Raw genomic sequence first — 20,185 nt, 5'->3', positions numbered from 1 at the left:
GAAACAGCATCTGCTTCGGTTCATTTGTGCTGTGTCCTACAGCTGTTCCAGCACGAGAAGGAAGGCTGTGTTTGGAACATGGGAGGGCTGGTGAATAGGGGGGCAGCAGCCAAAGGTGGGGGCAAAGCCACTCTGAGCTTTCTAGCCATGCCAGGCATACAAAGCTAATCACTCACTGTGCTTATCTGTTAGTGCCCTATCACATACTTTTACTAAGCAGAATTTCTTTGTAGTGTACTTGTTCACTGCTGTCTTCTAAGCACATTTATTTACTTAAGAATAATTTGAGATTGATGGCGACAAAGAAGTTCTGATCAGAGTTCTAAATGCTTGTGGATTCTGCCATGCTCCCTGGTGCAACTTAAAATGTAGACCCCAGTGGCTCTTGGTTTCTTTGTTGAGGCTGGCTCTGGAACCTCAACTTGCTGCACAGAACTGGAGAATCTCCATGTGATGATGTGATGGAGAGTAGAATCCTGGCATAAAATTTAATTTCAAAAAGGAGGAAAGACCTGACTTTCTTTCCAAGAAGAATGGTTGCAATTTTAGATAAGCAGTTTGGTTTCCTGATTTTGAATATATAATGTTCAATATACAATGTTCAATTGCGCTAAACCAGGTTTTGGCCATTGCCATGTGTTAGATGAAAGCAAATTACTACAGAGAGGTGCTGTTGGGCTGCATCCACAAGAATTCAAGTTCCTTGTGTTCTCTAATACAAGTTATGATGATGGTGTAGGGAGAAACTGCCCTAATATGAATGGAGTAATTCACATCTTTTGTAGAAGGAAAGTTTTGGTAGAGAATCAGTTAGCATGCTGTGCACAGTGGAATAAGAATTCGGATTTACTTTAGGGGTGGACATGTGCCTCTCTGGCTTATTGAGATGCATTTGAAGATTATGGAAAATCCTGTATGAAATCAGTCTTGTTGAATTCTTGTATATATTGTCAGTGGGATTAGTGCTGAAGTGCAGCCTGAACTTCCTGGATGCCCATTTCCCTGTTTGAGGAATGTTCTGGTAGGAAGAAAAGTTTAGTCTAAATATGTGGTCAAATGTAGGCAATATACAGTCATGGAAAAATAAAAATCCTAGAACTTAAGTGCACCTGAAAAATGGGACCTGAAACTTGTATTACATGAAGTTCTGTTTGTTTTTTTTTTTTGTTTGTTTGTTTATTTTCTTTTTTGTTTTTGGTTTTTGTTTTATTTTTGTGGTTTTATTTGTTTGTTTGTTGTTATTTTTGGTTGTTTTTTTTTCTGTGATAGCCAAATGTTTCTTTTGTAAATTGAAGAAATATTTTTGATTTCCCATTATTGGTCTCCTAGAAAAGAGACTGCTGTTAACTCCTGGTTTTAAGAGTCTTCTACTATGAACATTTAAAATCTGTATTAGTTACGAGCACCAAAGGCATGAAAAAAGTGCCTGGTTAAAGTCATTAAAAAATGGACTTCTTTGGACTTCTAATTAATGCTTCTGTGGAAAAAATAGATGAACAAAAAACATTTCATGGAACATACCTGAATGTTACTGGCTAAATAAGCAGGCAATGAAAAAACAATGTAGTTTTCATGTCTTCATATTTTCTTTGGAAACTATGAATAGTTTTGCAGTGGTGTACAAAGAAAATCCATAGTAAATTAAAAAAAAATTACTAAGATAGAATGCAGCTCCATTGTATTGACATGAACTGTAAGCAATCTTAGTGATAGCTTATATGTTGTAATTAGTGGATTCACAGTGTAACAATTAACGGGAGGTGCAAGACTGAAACAATTTTAGTAATTAAAATGTTTAAAACCAGATAGAGTTAAGATATCTGCCACATGTATGTCAGTGAAAATGAAATAATGTCTGATAGAGAAAACTTAATATCAAAGGAAAGTTTTAGGCATGGGAACTTGAATTGCAATGTCAGAAAATAAGAACTGTTGACTTACTATATTGATCCTTTTAAAAATATGTGTGTGCATGAAAGTTCATGCACTTGGGGTTCTCTGCTAACAAGAAAGTTTGAGAGAAAAATGTTAATTACAGAAAACACTTTTTTCTTACAAATGTTTGCTGGAAATAAAAATTGTTAATTTAGGCTGTTGTAATAAGAGGTTTGACTATAGTAGCTGAAGGGGACAGGACTACCAAGAGCTATGCAGGCAATTCACTTTTATGGGAACTGTGTGCAAGACTACTCAGCTCTCTGATTTTACTTTTTCTCTCCAACTGCTCTCTTTAAGAAGATTTGTTTGCGGATAAACCTAAGGAGGAAGATTCCAGTGTAGGGCATTTGCTATGTAAACACTTAATGCAGCTTTTCCAGACAGATGAATAAGCAGCATGTCCAGCTGAGGTTCCTACTCAGTCAGGGTGTTGGGGATTTTCAGTTTTACAGAGCTTTCTATGTATTTGAAAGCAAAAAATCTCATTGTACTTTGTTTAGTCACCCATCTTCAACACGTATTTCTAAATACTGGAAAATCACTGAGACATTTCACTAGAGAAATGATGAGTGTAATTAAGGATTTTGAAAACTGCACTGTTCTCTCACACAATTTTTTTAAAATTTCAGTTGAATGCTATCAATGTGACATCTCCATTTCTGGATATTTTCAAAACTTGAGTGGGCAAGGCTCTGAGCAACATGACCTAACCCTGAAGTTGGCCCTGCTGAGAGTAGGAGGTTTGATTGGATGGCCTCTATGGTCCCTTCTTTGGTAAATTTTTCTATCATTGTGAAGATTCAGTTTCAGCTAATAAAATGCCTCTTTTATAAAGGAAAAGATAACTCAGTTGCATTCTGACATAAACTCTTGGCCTAAGACGTAGATAACATTTTTTCCATAAACAAATACTTTAAGAATTTTTCTCCTTGATTTTCTAAATGAGTCCTTTCTGCAAAGTTATATATTTTCCTTCACCTTGATGATGATTAGTGTTTCTTGAATAAGATTTTTTTAAAGAAAAGACTTTCACAGTCAAGTCAATACCCATGAATCTGCCTTTGTTAGTCATGAAATATTCCATTTGCTTTTCATGCATATCCTAATTTCTTTCCACTTTTATATATATATATATATTAGAGGACACTTTTCTTATGCAGGGAGAGAGATAATTTTTTTAAATTTTTTTTTTTTGTGATACATTTGGAAATACCACAAATTTCATACCAAGGGACTGTTCCCAAAGAAGCCATTTAGGAGTCAATGTCTGAGAAGGGGTGGGAGAAAAGACTATGGTGAGGACACCATGCAGCTTCCAGGATCAGATACCAGAGGAGGAGGAGCTGGCATGGTGACAGCTGTGAGAGCTTCTTCAGCCTCACCCAAGAGCCTTTAAACAGGTTGTGATCAGCTTTGAGAAAATGCAGTTCCTGGTAATCCTGTTGAAATGTGTTGTGATAGTTTTATCCCCTGGCTCCCCTCAGCAACTGATCCGACACAGGAGTGACAGTCCAGTGTGTATCAGTTCCTCATAATACTGGTAGATTCAGAGTTTGAATAGAGCCTAGACCCAGGTCAAGACATTCCCAGTCCTTCAGATCCTAGGCTGAGTATTCTTAGCATCATTTTAGAAACTGGCAGGCTTTTATAATAGATAACACATTAACTAGAAAATTACTCTGGCAGTTCTTAAGCACCACTTTTACTGAAGTCAAGTGTTGCCACTCATAAAAATAATAGCAAAGGATGTTTAGGATTACACTTAAGAATTACATTTTAAAGGCTGTTATGGGAACTGAAAATAATTTATATTAAAAATTACAATTTAAAGCAGAAGAATCAATTCAAAAGCTAAGTCTATAAAAGCTGTTCTGGCAATTTTTTGTCATCAAGATGAAGTCAGTATCATCATCAGTTCAGAAAAAGTGAAAAATTACTGTTAATTTATAGTGTTATCCAGTGCCATCCAAAAGCTAACAGTACAACCCAAACATACACTGAGACAATGACAGATTGTAATTACTAATGCTTCATCCTGAATAAACCCATGCATTCTCTTCTTTCCTTGTAATGAGAGAGCAGTTCTAAATTTTCTCGGTGGGGAGAAGGCATGCACCAAACTTATTTATTTCTGCTAGTTTGCCTAAAGCAAGCTCAATGCTGTAAAATTTAAACCAGAAAGCTACGAAGAACACTGGAGAGATTAGCAGAATGTGAAGAGCTGGCAGCTTGCCAGTTGTCTGCTGTGTTTAGTATTCATAGCACCCCAGTTTCAGTGGTTTCATCATTGTGAGTGAGATGAAGTTGTAAAGTATTAAAAAGTGATTTAATTTTTTTCTATGATAATTTTAATAGAGTACTGAGAATGGGGTGCTGTTGTGATTTAAAGTAACAGCTTATCAAATGCAATGTAGTGTAGTGTTGCCAGCTCTTCGTTCTTGCAGAGGGGACATGGATTAATGTTATCTGTTGAAGTTTTTACACACTCTGGTGCTAGACAGGAATGTGCCATTGCTAAAGGAGCTCAGAAACATAAGAGGCTCTAACAAATTTGGGGCAAGATGGAGAGGAGGTGGCAAAAGCCACAATGTGGCACACAGGAGGTGAAGAGGAGGAAGCAAAAAGAAAGCATTATTTAAGGACTAGGACAAAGGGCTTAGAAACAAAACCAAAATGAAAAAAAGACCTAAGCATCAATAGATTAAAACTAGGTATCCCATGGATGATTTTCAAATTTATGCAGCCCTCCAGAGCTGCCAAAGAGTAGAAATTATTTAAACAGAAAGAAGCTGGGTAGAGAGGACTATGGCCTCAACCAGAATCACCCATGTACCTGCCATGCTGCAAGATTTTTCCTTTTTTAATGAAACCGATGCTTTTGAAAACCTTCATTTTGCATCATCATTCACTTTTCCATGGTCAAGCACTGTGGTGGGCTGACTATGGCCGGCTGCCAGGCACCCACCCAGCCACTGCCATTCCCAGTCCTCAACAGGACAGGGGGAGAAAATAAGATAGAAAACCTCAAGAGTCAAGATACAGACAAGGAGATGGATTACTTAGCAATTATTATCAAGGGAAAAACAGACTCATCTTCAGGAAAATTAATTGTCCAACTCTATTGTCCATTAGAGTTGGATGGAGAGAAATAAAGACAAAAATAAAACAATTCCCTTCTATCCCCTTCTTCCCATGTTCAATTTCACTCCTTCTTTCCTGGCTCCTCTATGTCCTTCTTTCCACACACTGAACAGTACAGGAGGATGGGGAATAAGGACTGTAGTCAGTTCATAACACTTCATTTCTGTGCCTCCTTCCTCCACGTCTCCCTTGTTCCAGCATGGATTCTGTCATGGGCTGCAGTCCTTTGGGATAAACCCACTCCTGCATGGCCTCTCCAGTCTGCAGTTCATTCAGAGCACATCCCTGGGCTCTGGCCCAGTGTCTGCCATGGCTGCAGGGTGGTTAATCTGCTCTGACATGATCATCTGGATGCTGCAGGGTGCCAGCCTGCTTCCCCATGGTCTTCTGCATGGGCTGCAGGGGAATCTCTGCTCCATTCCTGCCTGCTTCTCTCACCTTGCTGTCTGCAGGGCTGTTTCTCACACATCTTCCCTACCATTCTACTGCACAGTGGTTTTTGCCCTTCCTTAAATGTATTCTGCTAGGGATGCTGCCATTGTGGCTCTGGGGCTCAGCTGTGCCCTATGGTGAATTGTTTGGAGCCATCTGAACTTGATGTGTCCCACACAGGACAGCCCTGTCCTCTGCTCACAGTGATTCTTCTACATCCCCCACTGTCCAGCACCTTGCCACATTAACCCAGTACAAGCATCAACACCTCTAGCCACTTTCTTCAAAAAATGCAGGAGACAGAGAAAGAAACAATGTATGTTGTCATAACACGCTGAGCCATGCCTGCTAGAAAAATATCAGTGTCTATGGTCTTCCCTATGGCCTAGATCTGAAAAATACAGCAGTATTGTTATTTTTTTCCAAATGGGGACAAACGCAATTGATGGAGTCATAGTACTTGTCTGCATGTGGTTGATAGGGCAAATCCCCTCTCTCACTGGGTAATACAACCTTACCCAGACAGTGAAAGATCACATTGCCCGTTCAGGCATGCACTTTTCATCATGCCACAGCATGATGGAGCATTCCTTTGGTAGTCTTTCTGCAGGCAGAGATGGCTGTGAAATTTGTAAGTGCCAATGTTGTGAACACTTTATGAATAACTGGAGCCTGATTTGCTCTTCATTACGATGTTAAGATGCAGGAGAAAGATGTTACTGTGTCTACAACAGTTTCTGCAACAATTGTCCTCCCAGCCTACAGGAACTACTTGTTGCACATGTAATGCACAGGAGGAGCTCAGAATCTGAAATGCTTTTTTCAGCCTTTTTAGTAACAGTGGTGATAACTCTCACCATGATTAAAAAAAAAAAAATCTATTAAATTACTGTTAGTGAAAATTTTAGGAAAAAAAAAATTACTTGTCTCATAAATCCATGATGGTCTTCACAGGCATTATTGTGATGCTTGCTTTCTAATTCAGCTGCTTTCTGTCTTCTCTTCTGGCCTTTGATGAGTCAGAACCCATGCAAGGACTGGCATTGTTGTATGTATAAATTAAGAATTTCCTTATTTTAGGAAGATATAGATGCCTTTTTCATTATTGCTGTAATCTTTGCTGAAGGATAATTTATGGATGAAATCTCATAACAAAACTACACATATGACAGCTGAAACTGCATGACCTTTGCTGGGAATAATATATACCTCTGTGGGACAGTGAGAGGAATGATTTCTCATGCTAACAGTGTGTATGGAAATCTGCATGACATCTTCTGGATAGAATGGCCTGAGTAACAACAGCTGATACAACAGCAATATGAGTGAGTGAATGGAATACCCCAGACAAACTATTCTAAGGGATGTTTGCCCAAAAATCTGATACTTCTAGGAAGAAAGTAACAATGATTGAGTTTGCTTTGGATGACCTTCATAATGATTAAATTACAACAAACAAATTATCAAGATACTTTAGATAAAATAAATCAATTTGAAAACTGGAAAAAGCTTAAAAAATAAAAAAAAAAGCTTGAAAATTTGTAAACGTGGAGAAAGTTCTTGGAGTTAGTGGAAAAGAACAGCAACTTAGTAAGATGCCACGAGCATCCAGGTACTGGAGCAACAGTCTGACACAGAGACCCACACCTTAGTGTGTATGTGAACTTGTGACATCCTTTTTCATCAGTGTGTCTTGGCAGATCGTAAGGATATACACATAAAACTAGAGAACCCATATCTCCATCAGCAGCTGTGGGTAAGTATTGAGAACTTGTCCAAAAGTGAGGTTACATGGTGTGGATGCAGGAAGAAATACATGAGTAATTTAAACAGGAGCTTCAGAGGAGTGGTGAGGGTGGCAGGGAGGATAACATACCCACAGTGGTTATTAGGGGAAGACAGATCACCTTTTAAAAGCAGAAGTGACATTGGTACACAAAAAATTTGCATTTCAAGGCTAAAAAGAGGAGCAGAAACTAGAGCAGAAAGAGGAGTGTGGGACATCAGCAGAGAGAACGTTCTGGTACACAGCGGAAAACATGTAAAGGGTGAAAAAACTGGGCAAATATAACACAGCAGTTGACAACTACTACAATGCTGGAACACATCGTTCCAGAGGAGGAGGAAGAGCCATGCTGCACTTTACATGATTGCCAGCCAAAAAAGAACTGCATAATTAGAAAATTACACTTAAGGGGAGCTTTCATGAAAACAAATATTGTTGAAACCTCAATGCCCCCCCCCTAAAAAAAAAAACCCACGCCAAATCATCACTGTAAGCACAAGAAATCTTAATGAAGAAGAGTAGGTGCTGCTTCCAGTTCAGAGGAGCAGAATTGTAAAGTGTGTGAGGGAAGGGAGCAGGGGAGATGAGGGGATTTCTTTGAGTGGTGACTGTTTTCAGAAACCTTGGACAGTGAGTGATGAGGTGAAGGCAAACCACTGCTCTGCTTTTAGAAAGCTGGAAGCTGTTTGCAGGAGGAGATCTTACATGTAGGTGCTGGCTGAGATAAAGTGTTTATATCTGCCTCTTCCTTTTTAGTTTTTTTCTTTCAGCAGTCTGAATTTTAGCAGCAGGGAAAAAGGGAAATAATTTTAATGAAACAGGAGCAGAACATAATTCTTACTGAAACTAATCCCAGCTCCCAGATGCTTGAATAACCAAACGTCTGACAAAGGTGATTTTCTCAAACCCTTAATTTCAGGAAAAATATGTGTGACAGCATTCTGAGTATTCTCACCTGTACGTGGCTTTTCATATCAATGATGTATGCATTTATGTCTTCTTAGAGGAGAAAGCAACCCTGACCAGAATATTCTCCTTTCTTTGTTGGCCAAAGATAAAGTATAAATATAGGAAATGTCTCCCTGAAACAGCAATTCACTATGTAAATAACTCTCCTGTCTTAGCAGTGAGGGTGATGGAGGGCAATTCCCTTCTCTAGAACAGGAACATTCTAGTAAAGTGCTCATGTTCTAAAAAAGATAAACCCTTAGCATTAGCACATGAATGACTGTGGTAAACTGGAGTCTACTGCTAAAGAATAAATATGAGAATGCTTTTCAGTTCAGAGGCTCTAAATACCTTTATAATTTCATTTGGATATACAGGGTTGTGTGGCTGCTAGAAGAGAGCTATATAGTTTAGTGATGTATAAATTGTCCTGCTTGGTAGGACAGGTGTAGCAGGTGAGCAGCAATAGCTGCTCTATGACTGACCCCCCTCCCTCCCCCCAATGTACGTGGATGCGTATGTGGGAACCAGAGCTTCAGCCCCACCAGCCTGGTGTAGACCAGCTAAGAACCACTGAGGGAGAAAGGTGCTTGCTCTGACTGGTTCTGTGCTGCAGCCACAGTGGACAGCTCAGCTCCTGCACATGGTGGTTCCCACCCTTGAACTTTTGCTTTTGTAGATGTTAGACATCTGTGTGTTATGACTTCCTTTGCAGCAGACAGTGCCATAATTATTTATTGCTTTCTAATGGCTTTGCTAATCTTGTAGCCTCAGACCAGCTCTTGAACTTCCTCCATCACTGAGGCCAACCAGATGGAGGTTGCTACCAATTGTGGTTTGTCTAACTTGTCAGGTTCTGCCCTGGTGTGTTTCAGAAAAATGGATATATTTGTTATCCAGGTCAAACCAGGTGAATCCCATCACTTTATGCTGCAAGCAACCAACAGTAGTCCATTAATCTGTGTTTCTGCTGGGTAGTATGACACCTGGAAAAGGTTTAAACCAACTGTCTGCAAAGTTTCTGGGTTGTTGCTCTGGAACCTTTTGCCTGCCTGCCTGTGGGTTATTTAAAATTGCTGATGGTCAGATAAGAAAATCAATTTAGAATTGAGCCATGGGATTGATGGAAAAGCCTACAAATCAGTATCTTGGATGTTTGGTTATGTAAGCCCAAGTCTTCTAAGATGTCTCCATGGAAAGCTTAGGAAACAGAGGCTGCCTTTCAATGATCTTCATCACCTTTTTAAGCTTTCTTGACATGAGAGGGAGGTTTATGATTTGCAGCTATTCCCAATGTTGTATTTCTATGAGTCTTTGCTAGGAGAAGGTAAGCCAGTTCCCTATACCCTGAAGTGCAGTGTCCTCATTACAAAAGGGGCACCGCATGGGCTCCAGCGTGCAGCTTCCTTCCAACAGGAAGAATAACTTTTCTTATGCAAGCCAATTGTCAGAGATTGGATTAGATAAATGTCTTGAGACATCTTGGAGTGCCAGTGCTGGTGCCGGTGTCTGTGTCCATGTGTGTCCGTGTCCATGTTGGTGTCGGTGTCCATGTTGGTGTCCGTGTCCATGTCGGTGTTGGTGTCGGTGTTGGTGTCTGTGTCCATGTCCCTGTCTGTGTCTGTCCATGTCTGTGTCTCTGTCCATATCCATGTCCGTGTCCGTGTCCGTGTCCGTGTCTGGCTGCAGGGGCGGGCCAGGTTTGCATGGGTGAGGCAATGCCCTGTCCCACCCCCAGACCCCAGCCGGTCAGAGCTATCCCCCAGTCACATGCTGGGATGGTGCCAACCCAGCTTCTAATTGGCAGAGCTTTCCATCACTCACACATGTCAGTGCCAGTCCAGCCCTGATTGGCTGAGCCACAGCAGTCCCGCCTGAGGGGCAGGCCCATGGAGGTTTAAAAGGGGCGGACCATGAAGTGGCCATTTGTCTGGACCTTGACTTCGCTGGGGTTCCACATGGGAGTTCAGGAGTTGGTGGCTATTGTAGGTGTGGTTGTCTGTATCTTTTCCATCTTTCTGCCTCTTCTCCTCATTCTCTTTACATGGAACATTTTTGGGTAATAGACTTCTCATAGGTTTAAAAGTTTCTAGGTTGAATAGACTGAGTTTATACTAACCTAATATTAAATTAATACTAACTACTGCTATAATAAGTGTTTTATATTTATTTTGGTGTTGTATTTACTCCTCTGCCAAAGTTCCTTTATTTTCTATATTTTTACCAGTAAACTTTTGTGTACTTTTGACCTTTTGAGAATATCTAGTGGGATTTCTCCTTGCACCAAATGAGAGTAAAGGAACCTTTGCTTTAACTTCTGGGTTTATGTTCTGGAGTGTAACACCAGTACTGCCTGCTATTGCAATGCCTATAACTCCAGCTGTGGTCATGTATGGAAGTCGCACCTAAAAAGAGTCTATGTTGATCACTAAGCTGCTGACTTAGACACCATTGGAGTGCTTTGGATGGCACTTAACTCCTTTTTTCAACTGCAGAGTTGTGCCCCATGCAATTTCTTCTGGTTGCCGAGAGACTTTCCACTGTTACTGTGTCCTTGGATGTTATCCTGGCATGCGGAACAGATGTCTTGGGCTTGTTAGCATTTTTGTCAGCCACAGGAACTCTTTCTTGTCTCTCGGAAGGGTGCAGGAAGGAGGTGAGGTGAAGAATTGTCTGGCATTTCCAAACATGCAGGGCATGGCTATAAAGAGAGCTCATAGAACACTGTGCTTGACTACTTAGGCAGACAAAAGTCTTTGAAATCTAGGCTTGAGGTTTATTATCTTCAGTTGCAGCTTGAAAAAGGTGGCTGACTTTTTGTGCTTCCTGCTTCAACTGACCAGAAGATAAAAGAAGCTGAGCATACTATTGCAAGAGTGAGAACGAGCTGTCTGAAGCACATGTATAATTCTGAAGGATGTTGAAGAGCACTTTGGCCACATGATCTGTCCATGACGGCACTACTGTGTAATGACATCAGGTGCAACAGCACTGTATGGATGGATAAGTGGTGATATGACAAGTTGTTTCTGAAGTGCTACAAACTGTTCTTTGTTGCTTGAGTTGTTTTCAATCCCTGCAGGAAGAAAGCCTTGCTTTTCCCTGTTGCTGCAATTTTATAAAACCGTACATAAATGTTTTCCTGTTTCTTTCATGGCCGTTTTGTGCGTAATCTGCCCCAGCAGAAAAAGCTAGATGTGCACAAGTTCTGTGCTGCTCTGTTAATGTGACTCATGTGGTATTTCAAACTAAAAATGTGATACTATTTCCATCTTTCACCGGAGTAAGAACCTGCAACTAAGCAATATATATAGCACAGCTGCTGAACTGCAGAGTTATTGGTTATAACTTGAAAGTACACAATCTCTGGGTATTTTGTTTTACAAAGTCCCTTTTACAGTGCATCAGCTCCTGTGCACCATTCAAAAACTGAATAGGATGCAACCATTGCTTCTGGTGAGAGGGACAGCTCTCATGGGCTGTCCTCAGTGGTCCACAAGTTTTCAAAGACACACTCTTCAAGAACTGAAGCATATATGTGTTAAATAAAAAAATGTAAAATTTTGAAACCTTCTGCTTTCAGTGATCCAAGATGATGTTAGCATTGAGATGTCAGTGGTATAATATCAATATGGCTTATGAATTCAAATGTTTTATAAACATGGCGTTTTGTTTTTCATTTTTTTTTCTGGAAGATGTACTTATGATAATCTCTTTTACATATACAATGATTTGTGTGAGTTTTTATACACCTTGTCAGGAAGTAGGCTTTCTATACATTTTTGAATTGAACAATAATGGAGCTTGACAACATGTTATAAACCAAAGTTTTATTGAGGCGGTGGGAAAGATGAGCAGTGGCATAGCTACATGCAAACTCACCCAATCCCCAACAGCAGACACAACATCCGTAGTGATGCCATGGCTTTGGACTTCTAGGACACTTGGTGTTGGAGTCATCTGGCCACAGCTGCCAGTTGTGCAAGTGACTTTTGCAGGTGAGTAGGAATCCTGCTGCCCCCTGTCTCCACTGGTGGCCCTGTGGTGTGAGAGAATCCTGCCTTAGATGAATAACGTGTGAGGTATCCTGCCTGTGCTGCCTAGGGCAGGGTGTTGGCAATGTGTCAGTGTGCCTGATACTGGTGGGGCCAGGGTGTCACCAGTCTGGCTGGGCTGGCCATACTGGGCAGAGGCTCTGTGTCAGGAGCAAGCCTTTCTGTGTATTAAAAGAGTGTCAGTATAAGCTCTCAATTCCTTGTCAATGCTTAAGCCAGCAATTCATGAGAAACAGTGTATAACAGAGTTGGAATAGGGATACAACCAGGTAAATTGTTAGTTTGTAATGGGAGAGTATTTTGGGTTGATTTTCTGTACTTGTAAATGTTTTTCTTATTTTCTCTCTACCCTTCAAGTACTGCACTTCTTTCATTCTACTGCTACCCAGGATGTGCAGCTGACTTCTAGGGACTGAAACTGGAGTTTAGACAATTCTTGTCAATATTCCATGTGGAAGAATGTATTGATGTGTTTTTTCAAACCAGCTAAAGGCAAGAGGTTTTATAAGCACTGCTGGAATGGTGGGCTAAGTGAAGGATTCCCACCATAGAAAAGAACAAGCAAGTGTACCATAAAGGACTGTTAAAGAACCAGGTTGTTTAAAAAACTGCTTCAACCAACTTGCTTTTGATTGCAATCCTGATTGGTTTTGAGATGTGATCTGATACTAAATTAATAACTTTTCAAAGAAGCAGTAGGACAGCATGCAATATTTTGGTTTTTTTTTATCAATAAATAATTTCAGAGAATCTAATACAGCCCATGCAACTGCAATGACTAATCCTATTTCTTGTGTTCCTAATGGGAGCAAAACAACTGTTTTATTTGCCCTCTGGGATTTTATCTTCACATGTACAATTCAGGTTGATGAGCTAGACAACAAATACATTGTATAGCAGCTATGCTCTTCTGGACTGCCTTCATTTATTTGAACACCAGAAGTCTAAAAGTCTGTAGTCTGAGCTTAGTGAGTACCCTTCATCTTTTCATGTACTGTTCATGTAAATGGAACTCTTCCTCTCCAAAAGATACTTCATCTCACTTGCTTTTATAAATCTACCTTGGGATGAAATTGAGATTTTATAAAAGAAGTTTGAATCACCAGAAAAAAAATTACTACTGATGATCTACAGCAGGTGTTTGGCACAAAAGCACTTTTAATGTTCTATGTGGGAGGCCTATGGTTAGTTTGAAGCAGCTGTGTACTGTCACTGAATCCACTGCATAATACCTTCCCTAACTCCAAGTTAAGTTAATTCACTGATAAACTCTGGTTAAACTGACATTTAGGATTAAGTTGAAGGGAATTTAAGATAAGCAACTTGCCATTACCCTTGTAAAACACTTGTAAAATAAAGATGTGCATGTTTTTAGGAAATATCAAAAACTTTAAAAAAACCAGACTCAGTAATGATTTATAAAACCATATTTATTTGTTCTAAAATTGAAAGTGAAAAAAAAGAGCTTTATATATTCATTCCACCCTCACCACAATGAAAATAATCAGGTGTTAATTTGGATGTGAGAAATGTTTTCAGTTCTGCTTCAGAAAGTATTATTAAAACTTGATGTGAGCTAATGGCAAGCACAGGCAGCAAGTATTAATAATGCTGCAGACCTAGCATAATCAAGTTGTAATAACTCCTTCCAAAGGGATGTTTTTGTCTTCTCTGCAGGGTTCAATTTTCTATCACAGACAGGAGGAGAGCATCTGAGCAATAGGAAAGATCAGCCTCCCAGGCATGACAGCTGTGTCTGCTCCTACTTTCAAGTTATGCTCCTTCCTCTTTTTCTGGTGACACATGTCAGATGCATTAATGACAAGTACTAGGCCTCCAGCAATAAGGAAACACTTTTGGTTTTTTAAGATCTCCATTTGCTTTAGTGCATATATATGTGCTTAGTGTGACCCTGGCATGGAGTTGAGTGTACATAATCATGCCAGGGATGAATTCACATTGCAGATAACATTTTTAGATAGATTCAGTAATCTGGGCCAGTAGCCTGAAAACCCTAATTGGTAAAAAAATACCCCAACTTTTCAAGGGCAAGATCTCTTTTTGTATGTAAGTACAAAAGCAATCAGACATTTGTGACTTTCTATTACCCTGAGGGTTTGGAACACCTATAGAAAATTCTGTCACTTTGCAAGCCTATAAGAGCAGGAACAAGAAATTGCTCTTGTCGGGCTGGATCAGGAAGACTTATCACTTCAAAGGATGAATATTCTTTATGCTTCCTGAGGTTTATGTTCATATTTACATGAGCACTTGCTGCCTCCTGCCCAGGAGAGAGCTACCAGTTCTGCAGTCTGGATCAGATGTGAATTATAGGGTACTCCCTGAGACCTCATATGAGAAAGCTATGAAAGCACACAGATAAAGGAACATCCTGGATTTTACTTAGATGAAAGATGCTTGCATCCTACGTAACTCAGAGTACTGGAGAAGACTCAGTCATAGTGATACCTAGAAGAATATGCACCATCCCTCATCTTCTGTGTGGATTACCTGTATTGCTGGTTTTTCCAGTTTCAGAGCCTTTAGGAATTGCTTTAATTCTCAGGAAAAAGAGTAAGGAAGTGGAGAATGATGTGACAAGATACAAGAAATTCCAATTAGTGGCACAAACTGCTTAGTGATTTGGTCACTGAACTATGTGGCTTATTCGAGAGGTAATTGGATTTGTGTAGTGCTTTAAGGGTTCTCCCCCATACTCTTTTTAAATTTTTTTTCCACAGGAAATTGCTCTTTCAGAAAGTCCATTTCCAGAGGCAAGAGTGGTATGTTAGTCTATTTCTAAGAATAATTTTTATAGAGGGGAAGTCCCTTAAAAGGACAGGAAGAATACTGATGTGGCAGGATAGTATCTTACATTAATTCTCAATTAATGGTGTTCAGGACTCGCCTGTTGGCTATTTCAATTTGCTACAACACCTGACAGGTTGGGAGTTGGACTCAGACTTCCTAAACCCTTTCTTAACTCAAAGAAGCAGACAATCTCTGCTAAAGTCAGTCTGGTAACAGTACTGTCAGTTTCTCTCAGGTGTGAGGCCCCTTCAGGTGTACCAAAGTAGTTTGGGTAAACTGAGGGTACAAAGAAAAGCTGTAAGCTGGTCTGACATTCTCCTTTCCACAGCAGACTGAAAAACTGCTCGGAATGGAAGCTCCTTGGTGGTGGCAAGGAGGTTTTACACAAGGGGAGTTAATGTGAATGTAGGGCACAGGCACTTGTTGGTTAGACAAATCTTCATCAATGAAGGAGATACAAAGGCAAAAACAAAGGTTTCAATCTTTGGCCAAGTTTCTTTATTGTCCTTTACTTGTGCATTTGAGCCAGTACCTGGGTGTGTCACTGAAAAACAGGAAATCACCTCTTAAAGCGTTTTACTGCGTTAGAAAGTCGCCATTACTTTATTACCAGTGCTGGATGTGTAGGGAATTCTCCCCAAAGCATGCATGCCCACTAACCTAACAGACCAGGTTATACTCCTCAAAGCAATACATATTAATCACATTTCCTTAACATATGCATATATGCTAATTATTTTGGTGGACTTATTGGATATGGTTCTGGATCTTTTGATGAATGCTACCTCCTTGAGAGGTTGTCAATTATGTGATTAGGGCATAATGTACTTCTCTTACTATTCTTTGCTCTGACATACAATCCTTTTTGCCAAAACGAAGATATCTGCTGATACATATAAATCACTAATATAAATAGATAAGGAAGCATCAGCTGGCACAAGACTTATTAGTCTTATTAGTCAGAGATGCAGGGAGTTAACACAAGGCCACATTAATCTCTGGTATTTGTACTAATCACTGTATGGTACAAAAGTGAGCATTAACCGTGAATACAGGGATCACACACTATTATTGTGCTAAAGTAGAAAAAATTTTCCAGCATCTTCACCCACTGCTGTGTAGACTTCTTAAAGAACTATAACTTGTTTGTTGACAGGTGTAGATCTGCCAAGTGGAATTTCTTCATTCCCAGTGTCTATTTTTCACTTTGTGTCTTGAAACACACCTGAGGCTATTGCCTTACTCATCAGATCTAACTGAAACTTTAGAAGCTTTATTTCCAACAGATTTGGTTGTTCAGTGCTGCATGCTGGAAGTGTTTTTTTTTTCTTAAGTAATAAAAAGGGGATTTTAAACTTCAATCAAGATGCAAATCACTGAAAAGAAATCACAGATTTCAACTTATTAGGGAGTTCTGTGCGATCTGATACCTGAACCATAATTGTTTGGTCTAGAAAAGATAAAATCTATCAGTATCAATGATCAAATTTGAAGAAAGAGGGAGGAGTCAAATTCTGTAGTAATATGGTTTTATTAAGCTGTCATACTTAAAAGCAGATGCTGACAAGCAGGATGGTGTGGTGGGAAAGCAATGTGGCTTGGAATAAATTTCCCTCATTCCAGAAGTTACACCACTTTGCCCAGCAGTCTCCCAGAATTTTATTCTTTCTTTCTTTTTTCTGCCCACTAACATACCATGTATATGTAATAACTCTCATTGCTATTAATTGTTCATGCTTTTGTAACTTTCCGGCTGGCAAATGCTTCATTATCATCTCAGCAGCATTGTGAATCAGCAGGATACCAGCCATTAGTGCATAGTGTAAATGAGTAGCTGTTGTTATAGCAAATCTCACAGAAACCTAATCACAAGGTGGCTGCTCTGCTGTAAGTCAAAGTCTCTGATCAGTGATATCCAGTGCTTTTATTAGATATTTATGTTTTCATTTCAGTTCCACTGAGACATTTAGAAACATACTAGATTGTACCAGTGACAGAAGGATTTGAGTTCTGTATCTTTTCAGGGATTGCAATGAATATGTTTTTACAAGTCCTGATTTCTCTATGCTTTTTCCTTCCTACATAGTGCTCCCCTTTGTTATTGCTTTTATTAATAATATTTTACTTTGAATTTAGAATTAATATTTTAATTTGCTATTTATATCAACTAGTCTTGTACAGTCTCAGACAGTTTATACCTACATAACTTGGTTGTGGACATGTGTGCTGCTGCTTCAGTAGGCATCATTGTTATGCTTTGTATTTAGCATATGCCTTGTGTAGTACATGATGTGGCCATAGAAGGGTCCTACCAGGCTCTTGAGAGGTCATAGAATCAAAGAATATGCTGCACTGGAAGGGACCCATAAGGATCATCGAGCCCAACTCTTGGCTCTGTGCAGGATACCTCAAGGACACACCATGTGCCCAAGAGCACTGTCCAAATGCTTCCTGAGCTCTGTCAGGCTTGGTGCTGTGACAAATCCCCTGAGGAGCCTGTTCCAGTGTCCAAACACGCTCTGGGTGAAGAGAGTTTTTTCTAATATCCAACCTAAATTTCCCCTGACACAACTGAGGCCATTCCCTTGGGTCCTGTCAGTAGTGATGAGAGTGAAGAGATTTGTGTCCGCCCTTCTGCTTGCACTTGTGAGGAAATTGCAACTGCAGTGAGGAAATTGTAACCTCAGTCTCCTCCAGGCTGAACAGACCAAGTGACCTCAGCTGCTCCTCCTACGGCTTCCCCTCAAGGCCTTCCCCACCCTCATGGCCTCCTGTTGACTTTCTAATAACTTAGGGTCTTCTTACATTGTGGTGCCCAAACCTGTGCACCATACTCAAGGGGAGGCCCCCCCAGTGCGGAGCAGAACAATCCCCTCCCTTGCCTGGCTGGTGATGCTGGGCCTGATGTGCTTTAGGATTTGATTGGTCCTTCTGGCTGCCAGGGCACACTGTCATTTTCCCATCAGACACAGAATTCTGTTCTGGTATTTGGCAAGGAGGGAATATATCAAGCTCTCCTTTGCACTGGGACACTTGTAACTGGTTCTGTTCATGCCCCATGGTGGAATATCTGAAAAGAAATCCTTAAGACAAGACAACCAAGAATCTTGTGTGATCTGAGCCTGCCTACTCACACCAACATCTGCAGTTTTCCATGAATAATCTTTTTTTACAGTTTTTATCACAGTGGCCTAAGCCTACTATTTACCCAAACATCCTTCTCTTTTTGTAATTTCTGCTGCAATGTGCACAAAGTAAATAATATTGCTGGGATACTGAAAATAATGCCTAGTCACCTTATAGGTTATCAATCTAGGTGATTGTCTCTCTGAACTTAATACAGAGAATGAAAAAAATCACTTTGAAGCACCTGTTTCCTTCTTCCATTTACAATGCCTCTAGAAATAGTGTTAGCTCATCTTTATAAGGCTGCTAGGCCAATGTATCCCTCTCTAATATCTGTGACTCTTGATAATGAGACTTGAACAGAGAGTGGCTAAATGGTGCCATGCTTGTACAGGCTCTAAAAGCAGGTGTTAAAAGTGCAGCCTGTCCAACAGTCTCCTTTAGTTCCCTTCTGTGTTTCCCCTTTGGGAAGGCTGGCTAGCAGAGAGAGTACAGGAGTTGGCTATGATTCCTTTGCTCCCAGTTTTGGATTGCTAGTGAAAGTCTCTTGCTTATGGAGTGACCCTCTGTGACTCTTTGGAGTGGTGGGATGTTGGCAGAGGTTTATCTCCCTATCTTGTCTGTGAAGGTGAGTTGGTCCAGAATAGGCTTTCTGTGCATTTGTAGCAGGGTGGGCTGTGTTGCTCCATGGCCAAGTGCAGAGTCCTTGGTGGGTGTGCAGTTGTGTGTTTGTGGGAGTTTGAGGTGAGCAAGGAAGGTGATGCTTGTGCTGGGCATTGTGTGCTGTGTAAACGCAGGTATCAGTATAGAAATCTCTCCCCAATGTTCCTGCAATCTGGGAAGCAAGTAAACTTCTCCAATACAGTAATAAAGGCAGTAGGTATCACTGCCAGGCATCTTCCCCTGAGGTAGCCAGACATCTCTGGCTGTGATTAAAATTCTGGGTTTTCAGAATTGGCTTGCAGATAAATGAGTCAATAAACCTCAAGCTGACTCGTAGTTGGGCAGGTTTCAAAGGCTTTCTTGGAGGCAGATAGAGTCTTCTGAGAGTGTATTTTCTCTGTATGCCCTGCTACTGTCCTGTGCCTGTGCAGTGCAGAGATAGGGGATGCTGGATGGGTGTTGTGAAGGCTCTTTCTAAGTGCTTACTGCCTGGGCTGCTCACTGATTGCTATCAATAACCTTCCCTGCCACTCCTCTTTGTGGTGTGTGTTCCATGTGCAGTTCTGTACAGTGGAGAGCTGTTTCCTCTGCACTCAAATGTAGTTTGACCTTTGTGGCAGAGGGCTGGAGCAATCAACTTACAATATAGGATATAATTGTATACTCTGAATTGGCCAGATACACAACAGGCTCAGCCTTACTGAACTACCTTTTATATCTTTTTTTCCTTACCACCTACAGCAACCACTGGTATTTCATCACTGATTGTGCATTCTGATGGTGTGCTCTCTCACCAGAACTGAGGAGCAGTACATTTTCCACTGTGTGGGTGACAGAGGTCACTTGGCATCTTGATAACAGAGTTGAGATGTCTCTACTTGCCTGGCAGCAAGTAGGTACTCGAGTATGACCTTTAAAAGACAAATGGGATGTTTTTTCCTAGGCTTTGTTTTGTAAAAATTACCTATAACTGGTCTGTGGAATATTTCTAATTAGGTGTTCGAGGATGCTAAAAATTAAGATAGCATTGAGAAGATGCAAAAGAAACAGAGACTGCAGGGTAATGTAGGAGGGGAGACTGCAGCAGAGGGTGAGGAAGATGATGAGGGGACTAGAGCATCCCTTTTACGAGGAAAGGCTGAGATGGGCCTGTTCAGCCTTGAGAAGAGACAGCAGAGAGGGGACCTCATCAATGTCTACAAGTATCTGAAGGGAGGGTGCCAAGAGGATGGAGCCTGGCTCTTCTTGGTGGTGCCAAGTAATGGGACAAGAGGCAATGGGCAAA

At 40.5% G+C, this 20,185-nt stretch overlaps 1 long non-coding RNA gene across 1 annotated transcript; it reads left to right on the top strand.

Moving 5' to 3' along the window:
• The first annotated feature begins 10,761 nt into the window (after nucleotides 1-10,761).
• On the top strand, nucleotides 10,762-11,384 carry LOC132071520 (uncharacterized). The gene is made up of 2 exons (XR_009418131.1): nucleotides 10,762-10,901; nucleotides 11,041-11,384. It is a non-coding gene; the product is annotated as an uncharacterized LOC132071520 (long non-coding RNA).
• Nucleotides 11,385-20,185: the final 8,801 nt, after the last annotated feature.

Source organism: Ammospiza nelsoni, chromosome 3 (assembly GCF_027579445.1).
Source record: "Ammospiza nelsoni isolate bAmmNel1 chromosome 3, bAmmNel1.pri, whole genome shotgun sequence".
NCBI classification, from domain to species: Eukaryota; Metazoa; Chordata; class Aves; order Passeriformes; family Passerellidae; genus Ammospiza; species Ammospiza nelsoni.
This window is presented reverse-complemented; position numbering and strand designations above follow the sequence as displayed.